The sequence below is a fragment of the Panthera uncia genome, chromosome A2 (assembly GCF_023721935.1).
Source record: "Panthera uncia isolate 11264 chromosome A2, Puncia_PCG_1.0, whole genome shotgun sequence".
Lineage (NCBI taxonomy): Eukaryota > Metazoa > Chordata > Mammalia > Carnivora > Felidae > Panthera > Panthera uncia.
Genome location: NC_064816.1, coordinates 88459712 through 88481474, shown reverse-complemented (window position 1 = coordinate 88481474; position 21763 = coordinate 88459712).

Sequence of the window (21763 nt, the reverse complement as noted above, 5' to 3'; positions counted from 1 at the left end):
ACAGTTTGTCCAGCACAGTTCTGGTTTATTCCTTTGGTCCTCTGGATTATAAATTTCATGGATACCCTAATTAGAAAGCAGAGATTTATACTGACAAGTGATTCATTAGAAAAAAAAAGAGGGGGGCTTATGAGAAGGGGCCTTTTTAAGTCAAATGTAATTGTAATTAAACTGTAGCCCATAGTATTTTGTGTAGCTATCTTTTTAGTAACCCTGCTGTTGACTCATTGGCTTATTACTTCTTAGAGAATCAATCCAATCAGGATGATGTTTTATGGGGAAGCTTTGAGCTCACAAAAATTTTGTTCTTCTTTCAAAAAGTGGTCTCTCTGGTCTAGGCATATGGCCCAGATTCTCAGGTAATTTTTCCCCAACTATCACACTTTCATTATTATATAATGTCTATTTCATGTTCAATATGAATTTTTATTTATGCTTTCAAATATCATATGAAATCTGCTTAAAGAATAGGAAACCATCATCTCTGGTTCTTAAATTTCAGTCCTCAATTTACCTTGTACTTATCGCTTATTTTAGTTATGTGGTGAAATAAATACAATGATTTAAAGATGAAATAGACTGAAGAAAATCTCATTTAACTTCCTGCAAAACCAAGATAAAGGTTCTAAGTTTGTTGAGCTATTACATAGTGACAATTTATTACAAGCCATTTATACTTTGTCAAACTGCTACAAAGATGTGTGTTATCTGCATCATGCAAACGGACTGCCTTGGTAGAGTTCAAAATAAATTGATTGTGCAAGCCATGTCACTGATAAGACTGATAGAGGAAGGGAATGTGGGTGTGCATCCCCCTAAAGGATCTTTGTAAGAATTGGAGCCTCTCTTGCATACATCACAGCATTAACTAACTATATAACCTTGGACATATCATCACAAGCCTCTAGATGTCAGTTTCCTCGTTTGCATAATTAAGATGTTAGGTTTGAGACCTTTTCCAGCTTGGGTGCCTGGATGGCACAGCCAGTTGAGCATCTGACTTTGGCTCAGGTCATGATCTCACCACTCATGGTTTCAAACCCCATGTCGGGCTTTGCATCGACAGCGTGGAGCCTGCTTCAGATTCTATGTCTCCCTCTCTCTCCGCCTCTCCCTTGCTGGCACTCTCTCACTCTCAAAAATAAATAAACACTTGTAAAAATTTTTTAAAGACCTTCCCACCTGTGAAACAATGTAATATTTGGATCACAATTTGAAAAAAAAATCATTCACATGTCTTATGCCTTTTGAATCTTGAACAAAATATATATATAACTTAAGGACACACTGAATGCTTAGTGTGCATCAAACATTGTGCCCGTACTTTCCTTATGGTGTAGCATTTGATATTTAAACTAATCCTGTGAAGAAGCTGAGGAGGGATCACATACCTGAGGGTAAGATACTAAAGCAAAAAATAGAACAAATATTTACAAAATCACCCAACACCATAGAATTAGGAAGTGGCGGCACCAAGCATCAAGGCCAGGCCTCTTAATTCCAAACCCAATGTTACTAATCAAAAGCATATCCTGCTTCCTTTCCCTCTAATTCCGATGCGGGCATGTGGAGTTGGCACTCTGAAGAAAAGCTATCTGTTGCTCTGACAGTAAGTAACTAAATAAATTCTGACAAGACTTTTCCCGGGACCACGGTTTCCTCATTTTTAAGTGACAGACTCAGTAAGATGGCTTCCAAGACCTAACCTTCTGTGGCGATTATTTGACTGCATACCATGTCTAATCTCAAGTCCTTTTCTGATGCCAATAAAAACATGACTTAAGTTACATAATTCACCTCACTATTGCAATGACCTGAGCAAACAAGTGGTGGTAGTTCAAAACTGGTTTTTTTATAGTGAAGATGGAGAAGAGCAAAGAAATTTGAAAGACATTTTGGAAAAACAAGGTCTACAGACTTCAGTTACAGACTGGCCATAAAGCATGAGAGAAATTGGAGGAGGAAGGACCCTTTGATTTCTGGCTTTTATAAAAGGCTGATGCCATGTGATTCACAGTTGGCCAAGAGCGTTTGATAAAGGGACAAGAGTATTTAGTATAGATCTAATTTTCAATTTCATAGTTAAACATTTGCATCTGACATAAGATTTGCTGCTGGTCCTTCCCAGTGAGAGAACAGCAGGCCTTGTGGGAAAATATATTTGCACAATAATCTGAAGGAGTAGAGCAGTAAGGGCACCTATGAAATAGGAAAGAAAAAGTCTTAGTCCTTTCTCATCATTCTATAAATATGCTTATATAGATAGATATAGATCACATTTATATTTCAAAGATCCACAATCAGAGCCCTATGCACATGGTTCCTGTGTTCAGTCTAGATTCTCTCTACAGCACAGCCATCCTTACGTGCTGAGTATGTTTTTGGGGTTTGGCATAGACTCACTCCCAGGCTGACATGAAAAAAACGGAACTAAAATTTCACTGATGATAGGCGCTTATTGGTGCTTTTCTTCTCTTTCACAGAGCTCAGTCTAAATGTTTCAGATTTTAGGTCATAATCTTAAATCTATTTTCATGGGATTATGTTCTCTTGAGGAATATGCAAGAGGAATAAGATGATTGTCCCTCTAGGACTCAAAAACAGGAAAAAAAAAAACCCTCATAATAAATAATACTGGCAAAAGCCTTCTCTATTTCAAAATTTCTCCATAAAATCCCCCATGAACATTTTTCTTCAAATCCATTCTCTTACTACATCCTTTATTTGGGCCAGGCATAATATGATAATTAATATTCAAACTTGGCAGCTGCTTAGGAAGGAAGGAGGATTTCACTCTGTAATTCTACAGCTGTTATAATTGCTGCTACAGCAGTTCACTATTCCTGATTTTCAGCAAAATAAAGATTCAATACATAGATCATTGTCTCTTAGTTCTCAAATGTCATTTTTGATGGTGTCTAGAGAATATTTTTGAATTATACTTTTTAGAAGTTGCTAACAGGCAGAACCTAGTGGTTTATGATTCTCTTCTCTATAATAGCCAAGGGAGCATTAATACCAGTAGTAGGAAACAGCACATAATGTTAACACACACAGTGTCATTGATATAGATACATTTTCCAAGTGTATATAATTTATATCATCTTTATTTATTGCAATATTCATGTATACTTTTATTATTAATCTTTATGACTTAATATATTAAGATCAATATATTTATTTATAAATATGAATTTATTATAAAAATGAAAATTATATCATTATAGTTTAAGCTAAAAGATGAGTTTTTTCCAAAGATGTACTAAAATAAACTTATACCTATTTCTGGTAGACTGCTTTTAAAGATGACTCTCAATGATCCCCACTGCCTGATGTTCATGCCCTTGTACAAGCCTCTCCTCTTGAGTATGGATTTGACCTAGAGACTTGCTCCTAATGAACAGAATACAGCAAAAGTGATATGATGTCACTTCCATGACACCCTGGCAGCACCTTGACCAGCACAATTAACTCTTAACCTTTAGAGGTGGGACCCATGCATTAGTATTTATTTTTAAGGTCTCTTGGTAATTCTACTTGCAGCCAAAGTTGAGAAACACTACCAGAAATTTAGGACTGTGCCAAGGAAGGGCCCTTGAACCTTCTCTTTTCTCTAGTAACCATTATTCCTTTAGTGATCTCACCAAAGAGTTTCACTGCTCTAAATACTATGCAGGCACCTAAGACTCATTATCTAGATATCTGTATTTCCAGCATGGATTTCTCCTTGAAATCCAGACCTCTATAGCCAACTACCAACTCAATTGCATACTATTCCAAATAAGCATTTTAAAACTGTGCTCTTGACCTTACCCCCCAATTTTTTCCTCCATTAACTTCCCCTCAGTAATTGACAATCCCACCCTTCAAATACTTGAGGAAGGAAATGTGTATCTCACATATACTCAGCAAATCTGTAGGTTCTATTTTGAAAATATATCCAGAATTCAACCTTCTCCTGATTCTGCGGCTTCAGGTTCCCCTAGGGATTCTTGGATCTCTCCCATAATCCCCCCTCCCAAAACTTAAATGTGAAGACTATAATCCAGCAATTCTACTCATAAGTGTCTACCCTAAAAACATACCTGTGTATGTGTACATATACTTACAAACATGTTTAGTGCAGCTTTGTTAACAGTGAAACATTTAAAGTAAAACTGGTGCATTTATTCTTGGGGGGAAAAAGGAGAGGTGCCTGGGTGGCTTAGTCAGTTGCGTGTCTGACTTCAGCACAGGTCATGATCTCAGAATTCATGAGTTCGAACCCCACATCCAGCTGTGTGCTGACAGCTCAGAGCCTGGAGCCTGCCTTGGATTCTATGTCTCCCTCTCTCTGCCCCTCCCCCACTCGTTCTCGCTCGTTCTCTCTCTCTCTCTCTCTCTCTCTCTCTTTCTCTCTCTCTCTCTCCCTCTCTCTCTCTCTCTCTCAGTCTCTGTCTCTTAAGCTACTACTACCCGGGTCCAAGCTGCTGTTATATATCACCTGATACATAGCAAAAGCCTCTTAAGTGCCCCATTGCTTCCTTTCTTTCTCTTTACACTCTATGATCCACACTGCAACCAGAGCAATCCTTTTAAAATATGTTAAATCATTTCACTCGTGAGATCAATGGTTCCTACTCTCACTAAGAATAAAACTCAAAATCATTACAGTGATGTAAAAGAACTTACAAGATCTACTTTTCCCAACCATGACCTCCCGGTCTTCATCTTCTAGAACATAAGTCCAGCCACCCTGGCCAACTTGGCATTTACCACACACTCCAGGTTTACTGCCACCTCATGGCCTTTGCTATGATCATACTGCCTGAAACATCCTTCAGAAATCTATGTGTGCATTTCCTTATTGTATTCTTCTTCTTTATTTTTTTTAAGTTTATTTTGAGAGAGAGAGAGAGAGAGAGAAGGGGTTGGGGAGGGGCAGAGAGAGAAAGAGAGAGAATCCCAAGCACGCTCTGCCCTGTTAGCATGAAACCCAATGTGGGGCTCAAACTCACGAACCATGAGATCATGACCATGAAACCAAGAGGTGGATGCTTAACCGACTGGGCCACCCAGGAACCCCTCCTTATTGTTTTCTAATCTCTGCTTAAATGCCACCTTCTTAGTGAAGCCTTTCCAGACCCTCTTTAAAACTGCAAACCCCCTCCATATCACCCTTTCTTATTTACTTTTTCTTTATAGTCCTTATCACTATTTAAACATGTATACACACATACAAACACAAACAGATATGTATGTATATATACACACTGTTGGGAAGGAATAATTTTTTCTTCTATTCTTGAGGTTCTTTTGGCTGGTCTAAAAATCAAACTGACACAAAACAGGTTAACCTGAAAAAATTACACTTAGTTGTATACATATGGGGAATCCACATAAACACAAGAGATGCCAAAGACAGGCAAGATGAGGTATGTATGTTATTCTGGACATACATAAGAGGTGGAGTCTGGGGTTTCAAAGACAAAGAAGAAAATTCATAGGAAGATGAAAGAGTAAACGTTTGCTAAAGGAATATTTGTTGGGCCATCCAGAAACAATAGGACATAGGACTTTGATCAAACAGGCCTTGCTAGTTTCCTTCCTATCTATCATATCTGTTCATATTATACTGTAGTTATCTATGGTGATAGCTCCCACCTTGGAGAAGTTCCTCTGTCTAAATACTTCTGGGCAGTTAGGTGAGAAGGCAAAAAAATAAAAAAATTAAAAAAATAAAGAAAAAGGAAAGGAAAGGAAAGGAAAGGAAAAAAAAAATTCTTGAGTCTTCTTTTATTTAAAAATAATCAGCCTAAAATAATCCACAAGCCAAAGAGGCATATTTTGGGATGGCAAATTTTGCTCTCCTATAACATACATACAAACATACACATCAATATTATTGTCTGCCTCTGTCCATAAGAATGTAGAAATCCAGAAGAGATTTCTGCCTGCTTTGTTCACTGTCAGTTTGGTTCACAAGAATAGTGTTTGGCACACAGTAAGCACTTTATTAATAATATTTGCTGTATTATTAGTGACAAATCTTGTTTGCTTCGGGAAAAAAAATGTGATAAACAAAATTTTACTATTTCCTAATGAATGGCAACTACATAAACTTGGGGGGAAAGGTATTTTACAACTTAGAGATAGATTTTATTACATTTTACTTAGAACCATTCATGAATTTTTAATAAGTCTTTCCTTTGAGACTGTGGCCATAAACTGTGGGACAACTTTCCATTCTCGTGGATGTACTATATTATATTCCTCCGCCACAGATTACATTGCTAGGGCCATCCATGGAGCCAGGCATTAAAATAAATCTATATAAATGTTTAATTACAGCCAGCTTCCCATTCCTGTCTTGTGAAGTACAAGTTTTTGTACAGTGAAGAAAAATGACAACAGCCACACACTTTATTATTAATCACCATTGATTCTTTTAGGTTCCTGACTTGTCAGTAACATCGTTTTTCAACCTGATATGGTTGTACTCCAAGTAACTAAGCCATCACCTTAAAACCCAGTTATTTTTCAAGGTTATAATCTTTTAAAAATTTTTTTAATGTTATTTATTTTTGAGCGAGAGAGAGAGAGAGAGAGAGAGAGCAGGGGAGGGGCAGAGAGAGAGGGAGATACAGAATCCAAAGCAGGGTCCAGGCTCTGAGCTGTCAGCACAGAGCCCAACTCAGAGCCTGAACCCACGAACCATGAGATCATGACCTAAACCGAAGTCAGAAGCTTAACCGACTGAGCCACCTAGGCACCCCAAGGTTATAATCTTTAAAAATTAACTATTTAAAATTCTGCCAAGCTATCCACTAAGTCAAGAGGATATGTTTCTTATTCATTTAAATGTTATTTCTTACTCTGTAATGTTTAATAAGGACATAAGTCCTTTTTTGTCTGAAAAGCCAATTTTGTGATAGAATGTTGTTGTCAAAAATCCATTTCAACACATAGTTAAGTGGTGGTTTGCACTGATAGATTAAAGTTTTCCAAGATAAATTATTCTGAATAAAAGAGGTTGACAGAATGATTGCATCTTTGCAAAGAGACAAAGAGAACTCATTTATAATATAATGATTACAATTTAGGTAATGCTTAATATATGCCAGGAACTTCATACAGATTTACTCATAAAACCCATGCAATATCTGGAGATGAATCGTATTATCCCACCTTCTAATAACAAAAAACAAGGCTTGCCAAGATCATATATCCTATATGATATCAAGGTTTCAACAAGTTTTCTTTCCAAAACTGCTTTCCCTTAGTCACTATGTTAATTTCATTGCCAAATTCAACAAATAATTCAAAAACAGCTAAGGAGAGACTTGGTTACTCAAACTAAAATGTATGACTGTATTGTTATTAGAATGATTTACACCAAAAAGTTCCCCACTAATTAAAATATTTTGAGTCTCTATATAATTGAAGGTGCCACAATCTAAGCAAATCAGCAATGAACTTGGGCACCATTTCAAATCAACTACTTTGGTACCATGCAAAAGGCAGAGGCTCTCCATTTGTGGTGACAATGTCCTCACCACAGCTTTCAAATCCTAGATATGATTTTTAACAGACAGAATTCTGATGCCACTTCCTGCTAGTATCTTCCTTGGTCCTTCTCTCACCTATTTCTGTCTCACTTAAACATTTATGAGGCCGGAGTCAGCTGTAGTAGCAACGAAGAATTGGAGTTTTGAAAGCACATCTGAAGTGGGGCTAATTTTTCCCATCACGTGTTTATCAATTAGGAGTAATAGAAAGAGGCAGGTGGGTACTTGGTTCGGCACTACAAATCTCACCTGCAAGTAGGTCCATAAATTAAAGACCCAGTTCTTACTAACAATGCAGGTTTGTGAAAGTAAAAATTTACACTGGTGGAGAAAAACAACAACAACAACAAAAAGAAAACCTCCTTCTAAAGGATTTCTATTAACCACAGAGATTTGTGTAGGATTGTCACTGAGCTCTAGGGGGCTTTCCCAAAGACTGCCAAGGTCTCAAAAGAGGAAGCCAGGTTCAAAACAGAAAGAAATGTGACCTGTTCAAAAGATTGGACCCCATGGCAGTGGCCAAGAATCCAGTTTTCTGATAGTGTTCAAAGAAGCATAGTGTCTCTAACCAAATGTATGGGTGCAAGATGAAGGGTCCCAAGAAGGTTTAGCTGGCTCGTCTCATGAGTTCTATAGAACAGAGTTCTTCCCCATCATATAAATTATTACAATCTATTAACAACAACAACACTAAGAAATTACTATGTATTGCCAGATATTGGACTACATGAATTATCTCATTAGAGGGGTCAAAACAGAGCTCTGAGAGAAGTATGGATAATATCCCATTTTCAGATAACAAAACCAAAAGAGCTTGTCTAAGTTTATGGAGCAAGAAAGTTATAGAGGCAGAATTTGAAATGAGGATATCTGACTCCGGAGCTGAGTAATATACTGTATGGTAGCATATTATACTTATTCATCTTCCCATCACTAGATTCACAGCATCTGGCAATGAGTCTAGGAAGGATTCAAGAAAGATCAACTGAACACATAAATGACAGAGGCAATATCCGGACCATAACATGTAAAGTGTCAAGCCTTTATTCCTTTAAATAACTTAACTCCACTAAAGAGCAAGAAAAAAAAAGGCTAAACATATACTAACATACCCAGAGACCACCTCTAAAACAGGGGTTAGCACACTTTTTCCATAAAAGGCTAGACAGTAAATGCTTTAGGCTTTGCAGGCAATACAGATTTCTGTAGCAACCACTCAGTTCTGACATTATAAGAAGCCTATGTATTATACAATACACAAATTAATGAGTGTGGTATGTCATAATAAAACTTTATTTATGGACACTAAAATTTGAATTTCATGTAATTTTCACACGTCATGAAACATTATCCTACTTTTGATATTTTTTCAACCGTTTTACAATGTAAAATGCATCCTCAGTGCGTGGGCCATGTATCCCAAAGCCAGGAAGCAGTCTGGAGTTGGCACACAGGCCATAGCTGGTTGGCCCCTACCTTAAATCACTTTTGCAATCGCCTTACCAATAGAAAGATTTTGAAAGGCAACAGAGATGTGACTCAAAATTAAGTGAGATTCACCCAAATATGCTGTGTTGTTTTGGGGTCTTTTGGGGAAGAAATGACTGACATACAGAAAGTAGAGCCATTTAAACATTGGAGTTGTGCAGATGAACAAGTCAAAGAACAATGAAGTAGTAAAAGTGAGAGGAAGAATTCTGGTCTCCAGTTAACTAGCAGGAATTATGTCATTTATAAGATAATGAGAGAGGGGTGCCTGGGTGGCTCAGTCGGTTGAGCGTCCGACTTTGGCTCAGGTCATGGTCTCATGGTTCATGGGTTTGAGCCGCGCGTCGGGCTCTGTGCTAACAGCTCAGAGCCTGGAGCCTGCTTCAGATTCTATGTCTCCCTCTCTCTCTGCCCCTCCCCTGCTCATACTCTGTCTCTGTCTCTCAAAAATGAATAAACGTTAAAAAATTAAAAAAAAAAAAGATAATGAGAGAGACAAGAGGACACTTATTTTAGGCACCAGACACATTCAGAAACAGGTCAGAAAGATAACATCGGTTACCTAAGGCCTCACTACATCTCCTTCAGCCAAGATGGCAATTAAATGATCTTTTTTAAGTGAGCGAATTCAAATTCTTCATGCTCGGTCATTAAAATATACCTAAATAGTTAGACTGTACATAAGAAGAGAGAATACAGATCTGGGTGTTCTATTTTTCATCTACACTGGAAGACTGAAGAAGCCTCCATTTCTGTCAAACCAGATTTCCCCCCCGTCCTTTCAAAAGAATTTCTGCAGCCAGCCCAGACAGCTGACTGGGGCCAGAGAAAACCACATAGTCATGCAGGTGGAACAGAGGCAAAACCTTTTATCCTCCTCTGGCCACATCCTTCTCCCTGTCCTCACAGAAACTACAGAGTCCTTCACCTTTCTCAAGTGCTAACCAACCCCCTCTTCTCTCCAGCTCTCCTCTCTGCTGATGACCTTGTTTCTGTGGCACAGAGAATTTGGAGCTGTCAGGAAGAACGGCCTTCAACTTCCTGCCCTCTGAGTGACAAACATCAGGATCTCATCCTCACTCTTCCTTTCAAGTCTCAGAAGCTGAAATGTTTCTTTGCCTTGTTTCAGGCAAGTCCCTCTACCTGTGACCTCCATCCAGCTGCCCCACCCCCATCTCATCTGGCATAAGGACTTTGTTCCATTTCTCTACCCTCTCTTCTGCATTGTCACATGTCCCCTCTTTCACTGCTCTGTCTGCACAGCTTGTAAATACACAGCTCTCTCTCGGGGTGTAAACAAATTCAGGAACCTGGATCCTGTCCACCTGGCATTGGCCTGCAACTCTGCTTGTACCTCATGGAAACTTCATATCCAGTCCTTCAGAACATGCAACTTTCTGTCCACATCCTCACCTCCCATTCACTCACGAGACCCCCCGCAGCCCAGGCTCACCATGGTACTAAAACATCTCTGGCAAATATTCCCAAGACCCTTCCCTCCCCTGAATTAAATGTGTACTTTTATTGCTGTACTAATGGAAAATGTAAACATAATCCTCTATATGTCTAATTCCTAGGTTTAGTTATACTATTTTAAAGTTCTCATTAAATAATTCCAAACTGAAAATAAAGGTTTCATGTGGTCCTCATAAAACCTCTGATAAAACACCAAGCAATGAGAACGCGGTAAATCCATATCCATGTTTTCAAGATAATTTCAGGTCTCAAATGACCCAAATTTGTACCCCACTAGTTTTACCATAAGAGATAGTCAATCACTCATAACACCCGTGCTTTAAACACAAAGCGAACAAAATATATTATTTTCTCCCTTTTTTTGAATTCCTCATTTTTCTGTTTTTTTTCAGTAATGATTATAATTCATTATAAATGCAGAAAGTAAAAGTCTTTCCATACTCTGTCCTCCCCCAAAACATCTATTATTATAATTGCCACTAAGCTGCCTAGACCTCCATCCATAAAGAACATATGTGTATGTATGTATGTGCAATCTGGTCAAAATTCTAATTCTCTTTGGTCTCATTTTACCCAACATCTTCTTAACATCTGACACAACTGATTCCTTCTCTTTTCTGGACACACTCACTTCTCTTATTCAACGAAATTGATTTTATACTTAAAACACCTTCTTTCCTTTAGCCTACTTCTCTTACACACCGAATTCTAACAGATTAGTTCAGGAAGTCATGTTATCTCAGCTGGACAGCTACATTCAACTTCTAACTGGTCTCTCTGCCTCTATTCTTGCCCATCTCTAATATATATTTCATACTGCTACAAACATAATATTTTTCCAATGAAATATGATCATGTCACTTTTCCAGCTGAAGGGCTCCAATGACTTCCTTGGATGAAACTCATACTGCCCAACACAAAATGTAAGACCATACATGATCCGACCCCCATTTAACTTGTCATCCTTAGCATTTACCAAGTCACCTTCTCACACATCATGATTTGGCAAAATGAAACTATAGTTCTTTGAATTTGCTCCTTCTACCTGGATTACCACTATCACATCCTCCCCTATCTCTACAGTCTGCTTAAGAGACAACTCACCTTTGAATACTCGGTTTAAGTAATATCATTCTGATGAATGCTTTCTTTCCCCTAAGCCTTCAGGTAAAACTCAACATGCCTGTTTTATAGTTTCTTGTATTTTTAGAAAAATTTTAAGCCTACCTGCACCTAATGAATTATAAGCTATTTGAAGGAAAAGACTGAGCCTGAGCTGTTGCTATATCCCTAACAAATTTTTTAGGGATACTTTGCTCATTTATGGAGACTATTTACTGAGCATCTATAATGACTTGGATATTATTCTAGACATCTTATATTCATTATCTCATCTAATATTCACAATTACCCCATCTCTACTTTACAGATCAAAAACCAAGGGATGATATAGTCTAAATAACTTAACCAATGTTATGCAGCTAGTAAATGTGGAGCCAGAATTCAAGTATGGCCATGGTAGTGTGGTTTCTTCTCCCACAAAGTAGCTCTGACTTAGCATTTGATACTGTTATTATTTATTCTGTCCTATGTGATTTATCCCCAATTTATGCCCCATCCTCAATAAGAGACAATGGATCCTACTCCCTTCTTTGGGCTTGAGAGAACACTCAATATACAATCAATACAATATAATATACAATATATTGTATAATGTATTATACAATATAAAAAGAAATTTTTACCATATCTGCCTACATAGAAATCAAGAGAGATGAAATTTCCTTTATAAATCCAAGATCGTAGGTTGCCATATTCTAGCTATAATTCCATTGTTCTACATATGTCCTGGTTTGGTTCTAATTTGTCCATTATTATTTTATCAGAAGAGCAGCTAAGTTGCTGGTAGATGAAATATTTCTGTTAAGTTCATGTCATAATTTTGAACACTTTGAAGTTTGGATGTAGAGTAACTGAAGCTACAGAAATCTATCTTTACAAACTTCCTGGTGGTTGACTGATATTTACTAAATACAATTCCTCTAAAATTATATATTATCTCACCACTCTTGCTGTGCCATTAAATCATTCATAAGATTGTCTGTACATGTACAGACCTTGGACCCTAATACTCCAGCATGGACATTGAATGTATTTGTATTTATAGTATCAAAAAAAGGTATAGAAAGTATTTATATTTGCAAATGGGAATTACATAGAGAATTGCTCATTTCTAATAATGTGCAATATCAATGTGCCAAAAGGACACCAATTATTAACTAAGTATAAAATATACTCTGAGGGGCGCCTGGGTGGCTCAGTCAGTTGAGTGTCCGACTTTGGCTCAGTTCATGATCTCGCGGTCTGTGAGTTTGAGCCCCACATCGGGCTCTGTGCTGACAACTCAGAGCCTGGAGCCTGCTTCGGATTCTGTGTCTCCCTCTCTCTCTGCCCCTCCCACGCTCATGCTCTGTCTCTCTCTGTGTCAAAAATGAATAAACATTAAAAAATAAATAAATAAATAAAATATACTCTGAGTTGAGCATTAAAACAATCCACTTTATTCATAAATATAGAGTAAAGTAATTTTCTTTAAAATATAAAATTAAAAGGAAATTAGCAACTGTTCTTTTATTTATAAGAAAGAAGTTAACTGTGTTGTGTGTAAATAAAAAGTTTAAGACATAGTGTAAACACTGCAGTGTAAAGAGGGAAAATGCTACCAGAAGACACAGTGGATCTGATCAGGGCTTACAAAAAAACATAGTTGTTTATATGTAACTTTATTTCTTAGCCTCAGGGGTAACCGTTTCATTCTGGAGAGGCAATATACTTTGCCAGAAAAATCTGTTTTCCATTATTGATCTAAAGGAATCATTAAAAATTCCATATCCTTAAAAAATGTGCTTCCACATTCACTGAATAGTTTCTTATGCACATTTGACTTGTTGCCCAATACATTACACACACAACAATGACTATCACATGCCTACTAAGTATCTGGAATTTCTAAACCAATGCTTCTGTGTATTTCTAATTACTTTACGTCAATTTTTTTTTTCCTTTGATATTGACTGAATGTCGTCTCAACAGAAGACAACACAGTCAAAATGCCCTTGCAGTTAAAGCACTGGGGTCAAAATACCTGCTATGATCAACCACTGTGCAAGGGCTAAAGTCATGATATATTATAAATCTGACCATCCCAGAGCCTTTAGTGTTGTTGGGAGTAGAGAAGTAAGGCATTAGAGAAGTTGGCTGTTACACAAAGCAAGAAGCAATCCAGGTGTTGCTCAAGTCCTCTCAAATCACGAGTCATTAATTTGAGCAAGAAATTCTGAGCTGGAATAAAATAAGTTTGGAATAAAATAATTTTAAAAGCCACAACTACAGTCTTCAAGTGGCCATTTTATAGCAGTCTATTTCATGAGGTTCACTCAGCATCTACCATTAAATAACTCATTTACAGATCAAGAATTTTGGAGAAAGTTTCTTCGTGTATGGTATTTTTAAAAATCTGATGGTTTTAGTGATCTAATATTAAGAAAGCATTTTACATGCTGAGTAGGAAAAGATTCACTTCTCCTAAGTGTTTCTCTTTTTCTTTCAAACTACTACCACACTCACAACGCTTCTGACACCAGATGGGTGGGTTTTGTTCCCCACACAAAGCAGTCTTCTGTGACACCAGCTGGGGGTCCTACAATTCAATTCAGTTTTGACACTAAAAAGAATTAGTGCAAACCCCACGGGGTAAGGGCTCAGTCTCACAAGACTGTCCCACCCCCACTTCAGATACCAAGCCCAAGTAGTATGTTCCCAGCTTACCCACAACTTCTCAAACTTGGTTCCCATGACCCCCTGCTTGGAATTGATTATTTGCTAGAATAGCTCAAAGAACTCAAGGAAACACCTCCATTTACCAGTTCTTTATATAATAAAGAATATGATAAAGGATACAGGTGAACAGCCAGATGAAGAGATACATTGAGGCATTTTAGGATCCCGAGCACAAGAGTTTCTGTCCCTGTGGTGTTGGACTCCACCACCATCCCAGCAGGTAGATGTGTTCACCAACACAAAAGCTCTCCTAACCTCTTACTTTGGGGATTTTTATGGAAGCTTCATCACGTAGGTGTGATCAATCATTAACTCCATTTCCAGCCCCTATGCCCACTCTGGAGAATGGGAGATGGGGTTGAAAATTCCAAGCTTCTAATTATGGCTTGGTCTTTCTGAGGAACAGCTCACATCCAGGAGTCCACCAAAAGTCACCTCATTTGAACAAAAGACACTGCCAGCATCCAGGAAATTCCTAGGGATTTAGGAGCTCTGTGTCAGGAACCAGGGGCAAGGATCATTATATATACATATTTCTCATTATTTCACACATGCCTAAACAAATTATTTTTAGGCCTCAAATCCATCAGCTAACATATATACAATTCATACAAATTCTTAACCACAGCTTCAAAAATAATGTAAAGAATACTTGCTCTGTTCCTAGCACTATGTATGAGCTTTACCTCTAACTGCATCTTTGAAAGCCTCTAAGAACCATATGAATTGATACAAGTACAGCCCCAATTTTACAGATAATGAAACAGTCAAAAGGCATAGAGGTGGTTTAAATTTAAATTTTGAACCCAAGAAACCTGAATCTCATAGCCCATGCTGTTATTCAATATATTATTCTAAGAGCAACCCAACAGCCAAATGAGGAATATATAGAATCAAAGGGTTGTATGATAGATAGATAGATAGATAGATAGATAGATGATAGATAGATAGACAGACATGCCTGCAGACATTTAAATTTATTTATAAATTTCTTTTTTATTGTTTTATTTATTTTTGAGAGAGAGGGTGAGGGGAGACAGAGAGAGACAGAGACAGAGCATGAGCCAGAGAGGGATAGAGAGAGAGGGAGACACAGAATCTGAAGCAGGCTCCGGGCTCTGACCTGTCAGCACAGAGCCCAACACGGGGCTTGAAGTCGTGAACCGTGAGATCACGATCTGAGCCAAAGTCAACCAACTGAGCCACCCAAGTGCCTCTATATATTTTTATCATATATACTCAGTTGCCAAGACCTATCAAATACGAGCTCCATACTTTATGCTTAATAATATACTGAGAAAATATTCAACTTCAGCTTTTCTGAAAAAAAAATCCAAAGGTTTTCTGTTCTATGTATTGTTTGCCTGACTTAAATTATTATTGCAAATGAAAATGTTAGTTACTATATGTAAATCTGTTTATATTAAAATTTAATAAACGCAAAATGCTACATTACAAATATTCATTCAACAAAAGTTCCTTTTAAAATCTTATTTTATTTTTTTTAATTTTTCATAAACCTTTTTTCAGATAGGAAAAAGCAAACCAGATGACCATTAATCACGTTACATTTTGACATTCTATGACAAAAGTGAAAGCTCTTTTTTTTTAATCTAGTACTCTGTTGAAAGAAAAAATAAAAGAAACTAGTCTCCCACCATATTAAATATTAGACAATTATAATAACCAATATTAGAAGCTATCTGATAGTTGTCAAAAATTAGCAATAAACATGAATTTTAGCTGGCTCTTGCCATGCCTGAAACTTATTTAAGAACCTACCAGAACAAATGAAATTTTGTTCTATTTCTTAAGGCCCTGTTTCAAAAACCTGTTGCCTCTGCTGACATTAACAATAGCCCTTCGAAACCTCATAGCCATCATCTAAAACAGCAACTCTCAGAGTGTGCTCTTATGACCCCCCAAGACCCTGTCTGGGGGTCGGAGAGCTCAAAACTATTTTCAAAATAATACTAAGATATTATTTGTATTTTTCACTCCCATTCTCTTCCAATTATACAATGCAGTTTCCCAGAGGGCTACATAATGCGTACTACCATGACAAACTAGTGCAGAAGGTAATGTGAGAATTCAGTGATCTTCTATTAGTCGGAGATATTAAGGAGAGCTGCAAAAATCTAAAACAATACCCCCATTATGACTATTTTTTTTGAAAACTATAGTTCTTTTAAATAAATATGTCATTTGACATTAACAAGCAATGAAGGTATTATTTTGAAATGAACATATAAATTTTGAATACATATAAATCTGTATTAACTTTTCTCAGTTTCAATTACCAACACAGAAAATATAGATAGATATAAACAAAAGCTCTTTGAAGTCCTCAATAATTGTTAAAGGGGATTTTGAGAACCACTGATCTAAAGCACTCATTATTTGTCCATTCCTTACTCTTTCTGTGCTTAGCTTATTGACTATTATCATCCTTGATGTGTTGTTCCATTTTTGGTTGTCTGTTACCTTACAAAATCTAAGACAGTACAAAGTCTTCTGATTCCTACTTTTGAACAGACAAATTAGTCTCAGTCAATGATTCCATCTGAGGGTATGATACATCAGATGGTGCTATTCCAAAGACAGACTTGACAGAATCTGTTCTGAACAACACGATGCTTTATCTGGAATATGCCATGCCATTATGGAAGTCTGGGAACTTATTGTTAAAGAAAAATTTGTTAAACTTTATTGTTAAACTTCTTGATGTCTGGGAATTTTCATGTTGGTATTATGTAAGATGATGAATTATATTCAAAGCATTTAGACCCTCAACATATCAGACTCCATACTGGGCCTTCCACAGGTTCAATACTGATAAGGGCCAGCCCAGACCATCCATATGCCTGACTTGGAGCCTGGCCTGAGTGGCTCAGAACAGAGGAAAAGGAATTCCTCTCAGCAGCTTTGAACACTTTTTGCCAGTCGCTCCATTTCGAAACATTCTCTCCCTTTATGATTACCCCACCATATCCCTCTGGTTCTACTCCTATCTCTAATTATAATTGTCCATTCCCTAAACAAAGGTCTTTCACAGTGATTTCTCCTCAGCCTTTTTTACTAATCATCCCATAGGATGAGAACTTCCATACCAAAGTGTGCAGATATCAGCCCTATCCAAATGACCTTCAAATCACAAGTCTAACCTTGACTTTGCTCATGACTACAAGACCTCAATTCCTAATGGACTATTAAATGGGTGTTTTGCTAGCTTCTCTCATAACCTACAAAATCAAACTCACTATTTTCCCCAACAAACAAAAAACACTTAAAATTGCTCCTCTCCTTCTATTTTACTCATTCTCAGCTATAGGAGATTTTTCTAAGGGACATTTGCCAACATCTGGAGACATTTTTGGGTTGTCACAACTGGGGAAGGGGGTGTTACTTGCATCAGGTGAGTAGGACTGCTGACGTTACTAAGTATCCTACAGTACACAGGACAGCACCCACAAAAAGGAATCATCTGGCCCAATGTTAACATTGCTTAAGTTGAGACATACTGCTCTATTCCTATCATTCATCCATCGTCCGTCAAGCCAAGCAAGTGATCCATGGCTCTGGCACAGATGTGGATCCCAGGAGCCTTCACAGCTGGATTTGAAACTCAAGTAGCTCGAGGTCCTGAAGCAATAAGGGCCTGAATACAGTAGGTTGGCCTCCACGGTGAAGGTGGGTTGAAAATCAAATGGACGGTAACTGAAAGCAGTGTTAAGTTGGAAAGTTCATCTGAAATATCAACACATGATAAACACTGCATTGGAAAGGGGATGCTAGACTATATGTCATTTTTCAAAAGGTTGAGTTAAGTATTAATTCCACGATTCAAATATCTCAGGCATGTTGAGAATTAAAAATAGGCATGAGAACAGAAATAGAGAGCATTTTCGTGCAGAAGGTATCTTAGATTGCTGCATTTGTACCTGGGTCCCACCTGTTGAGAAGACAGAAGAATGATGGATGCCTGCTCCTTATTTCAAGCTGGTGAGAGAGAGTTCATAGAGATCACTCAGAGTTTTTTTGGTTTATTGTTTTTATTTGAGAGAGACAGCGTGAGGAAGGGAGAGAGAGAGACAGAGACAGAGAGAGAATCTTAAGCAGACTCCACACTCAGCACAGAGCCCATCATGGGGCTTGATCCCACAACCCTGGGATCAAGACTTGAGCCAAAATCAAGAGCCGGACGCTCAAGTGACTGAGCCACCCAGGCATCCTGAGATCACTGTATTGATGTGATCTTCTGTATTTGATGTGTCTTCTGTATTTGTGGAGAGGTGGTAACTTATTGTTGGACTCCTACTTGGACAATCAAGAGGTTGAGATGGGTTGGACAGTAGTTTTAGAAGCAGCATGCTGCTGACTGAGGATAAATTTGTTTTCCTAAAGCCTGTCTTGACCAAAAACGTATTCATGCCTCCCATCGACCAGATGAAGATCAGCCAGCATGTGAGCTGTATTAGAGCCTCTCCTGTAAAGACTGCCTGTGATGAGCTCTCGGCAGACACGTGCTCAAGATGCACCAAGGAATTGCTAAGAGCTGCAGAGGAGTAAGTCACTAGCTGAAATCGGAAAACTTGCATCTGCATCAAGGAAATTATAGGTGAGACTCTCCTAGATATGCAAGGGTCTCTAAAGATCCCACAAAAGTGTTTACAAGAGAATCAATTTTAATCATCTGATAAGCTGAGAAGGCAAAATCTTGTTACAATGGTAGTGAAAACACAAAACTTTTGCATCTCCCTTCTCTCTCCTTCCTCCCCCTGGATCTAGCAAATTAAACAAAGAGAAGAAATTCCAGGACTGAAGCCACCAGCAGCCATTGCAAAGCATGTCCCAGCTTGGCAAGGGATAGTGGGAGAAGACTTCAACTTTAAATCACTTTCTGAGTGTTATTGTTATTTGACTGAATATTCTTCTTATTGAACCGAGACAAATTATTTAAAACAACTCTAATTCTTACTCTTATCTAAGAATGAACAGAAAAGTTATGGAGTCTGCTCATGTTTGTATCCAGTGACAGGGAGAATACTATCCCTACTAAGCAGTATAAAAAGATCAGTGGGGGGGGGGGGCACCTGTGTGTGATTCAGTGGGTTAAGCATCAAACTCTTGATATCAGCTTAGGTCATGATCGCATGGTTCATGAGTTCAAGCCTCACATAAGTTTGAGCCCTGCATCTGGCTCTGTGCTGACAGCATGGAGCCTGCTTGGAATTCTCTCTCTCTCTCCTCTCTCTGCCCCTCCCCCACTCATGTGTGCTCACATGCATGTGCTCCCCACCCCTCTCAAAATAAATAAATAAACATTTTTAAAAAGATTAGTGGGACACTGTTTTTTTAATGGGGTTGCTCTTATGATTACAGTTCCCACATGTATATCAATTCTTAGGTGTGGGCAGTGAGGCAAAACCTGGATTTAACTGAGGTATCTGGTGCCATTCAGCCCAACAATACCAATGCATTTGCAAGAAGCAAACTAAAGAAGGGATCCAGGACATTCCCTGTATTTATGGGAGTCATTGAGCAACTACTAGGTGAAGGGAATATAACCTTAAAATGCTAAGATTTGGATATCACCCAAGTTAGAGCACCCAGTCCCCCCCTCACAATCCGTATGGAATCAATCATCAATCAAATCTACCTCCAGAATATTCTACAGCCACTCCTCTCCATTCCCACTACTCTGGTTTCGCTTGTCAAGTTCTCATTCCTGGATCTCCCAGCTGGTCTTTCTTGCACAGGATCTAACCATAGTCATACTTGACTCAGTTTCAAGAGAGTAGAAATGTGGTTACAGCAGGGAGACAGAGGAAATGGGAAGATACTGGTCAAAGGGTCCAAAGTTGCTGTTATGTAGGATGAATAAGTCTAGAGATCTAATGGTCAGAATGATGACTATAATGTATAATACTGTATTGTACACCGGAAGTTTGCTGAAAGAGTAGATTTCAGGTGCTCTCACAACAGACACACACACACACATATTAACAAATGAATATGCCAATTAGCTTGACTGTAATAGTCATTTCACTAAGTATATCAAAACATCATGTACACCTTTCATATATACAATTTTATTTAAAAAAAATAAAAGAGCTACATTCCTTAAGTTTATTTATTTATTTTGAGAAAGAGACAGTATGAGCAGGGAGGGGCACAGAGAGACAGAGAGAGAATCCCAAGCAGGCTCCGCGCTGCCAGCGCGAAGTCCAAGGCAGGCCTCGAACACACAAACCTTGAAGTCATAACCTGAGCCTAAATCAAGAGTCAGAAGCTCAACCAACTGACCTACCCAGGTGCCCCAAAAGAGCTATATTCTTAAAGCCCAAGTCTGAACATGTCACTCTTCAACTTGACAACCTTTAGGGGCACCTGTTTTAGCGGACAAAATCTAAACACTTTACCATGACATTCAGGGCTCTCCATGGTGTAGCCTCAATGTACTCTGCAGTATTCACCTCCTGTTACACACGTGCACACGTACACGTGTGCACACAAACACACACACACTCACACCACAATGCCTAACCATTCTGGACTGTTTGCCATTGCCCAAATAGGTCATGCATTTTCTTGTCACTATGCTTCTTCTGATATTTTTACTTTAATCCCGATTACTCTTTCCCCAGTCCCACTGTCCATTGCCTTCCTCTCCAGCTTTTAAAACTCTACTCATTGTTCTGGGTCCAGCTTAAGGTAGAGCTAGTAAAGCACTATCTGGCCTCTGAGTCAGAATTACCCCCCTTCCTCTGAGCCCCAGCTATTTTTTCCACACTTATTTGCACCACTTGTTTTCACTCTAACTTATAATATAGATCATTTATGTCTGTCTCCCCCAACAGTTAGTAAATCTCTTGACAGCTTACCTACAACAGACAATCAATAGATTTTGTTGAACTGAATTAAAAGCTACTGACCAAAGTCCTTTCTTCCACACTTTTAACTTTTCTAGAATATGCCATTCTTAGGTTTTATTACCCACTGATCGCTCCTGTTTCAGCTAAAATGACCTAGAAGAAGCAATTTATTTCTTTTGTAAAGAACCCAGGACTAACTTTTTTTTAAAACATGGAGGTGAAACAGAATTTTTTAAATGTACCTTTTTTAATCAAGCACTGCTAAAGCTAAATAGATGAATTTCTAAGAACAGTGATGTGTTTCTCTTTTTGAAGCATAGGTTTGTTTTTAAGGGAAAGCAGCTAAAAAATAAATGATCTAGACTTGATTTTAAAGATACCCAATAATTCTGACCACATAGCAAAACAGTTTCTTTCCCTTAATAGATCAGCATTCTGTCTTCTTTTTTTCTTCTTCTCTCTCTCTTTTTTTTTTTAAATGTCTGACTTAGGTGTTACCTTTTAAGTGGATGAGGCAAAGATTATGTGATTAAAAAT